The sequence below is a fragment of the Miscanthus floridulus genome, chromosome 16 (assembly GCF_019320115.1).
Source record: "Miscanthus floridulus cultivar M001 chromosome 16, ASM1932011v1, whole genome shotgun sequence".
Classification (NCBI taxonomy): Eukaryota; Viridiplantae; Streptophyta; class Magnoliopsida; order Poales; family Poaceae; genus Miscanthus; species Miscanthus floridulus.
The window spans coordinates 24998568-24999862 of NC_089595.1; positions in this window are offsets into that span (position 1 = coordinate 24998568).

A 1295-nucleotide genomic window follows, 5' to 3' on the forward strand; every position below is an offset into this window, starting at 1 on the left:
CCGCCTCTACTCATACTCATCGGCCCCATCGTCGTCCAGCAGCGTGCCCCAGCCGGCCTCGCCCCACCGTTCCGTTCACCGGTCATACTGTGCCACCCCTTGCCATCGGTGTGAGTCCTCTACATCTGTACGTGTGTGTGCGCGTGAGTGTTGAATGTGTGTGTGCAATGTTCTATGTGTGATGTGTGTGTTGTGTACTTGCCCCTGAGCCTCCCGTTCTCCATCAGCAGGTGCCGGGCACCGTCATGCCACCACATGTGAAGTAGGACTTTTCAGTATGGCCTGGCGAGGCGACATGTTCTCGGCCATCAGTGCAGCGTTCTCTAGCTGAGCCGCCTTGATGTTCTGCACCATGGCCTTTGCCTACAGGAATTTAAAAAAAGAAACTGTAATTGTCGATTTTTTGGCTCTTTGCAGCACTGGATGTATATTTGATCATGCATGCATGGAACAAAAACAAGATGTGTGAGACTATGACCTGCATCTGGGAGAGCTGGTTTTGGAACCAATACTGCACATACCAAGTCTCTAGGCCGATCATTGTGCCGAGCGCACGCGTGTCGGCTAATCTTGGGTGGTCATTCTGTTGGTATGCACTTCATAGCACAAGACAAATATAAAGAACCAAGCACTCAAGCACTGTAATGCTTCAGCACAAGTAAGATATAAAGTGCTCGGGACTAAAGATCTCTAGTCCCGAATGGTGGTTCCAACCCCCAGGTCATGACTCCACCCGGGACTAAAGGTCCCTGGCGTTTATATATCATCTCGTCTTCTTCTTCCCCTCCATCACTCAATCTACTTTCTCTGCCCTGTGCCATCGCACCATGACATGCCTCATCATAGTCTCCCACGCCGTCCATCATCAGTCCCCAGTGCCTAGCCGGCATTCAGCACGTCACTGTCAGTGTCCAGTCCACGCCATGGCCCCCTGCCTTGAACGTGCGTGTGGCCACAACTCTGTCATCCCTAGCCCCACGCGCGTGTGCCACATCGATCTTCGGCACCCCGCCTCTACTCGTACTCATCGGCCCCGTCGTCGTCATCCTCGTCCAGCACGTGCCCCGGCCGGCCTTGAGCCACCATCCCCTTCACTGGTCGTACTACGCCGCCCCTTGCCATCGATGTGAGTCCTCTACATCTATACATGTGTGCGCGTGAGTGTGGAATGTGTGTGCATTGTTCTGTGTGTGTGATGTGTGTGTTGTGTGTACTATCCCCTGAGCCTACCGTTCTCCATCAGCAGGTGCCGGTTCTCGGCGGGCACCACCGCGCCAACGCACGTGAAGCATGAG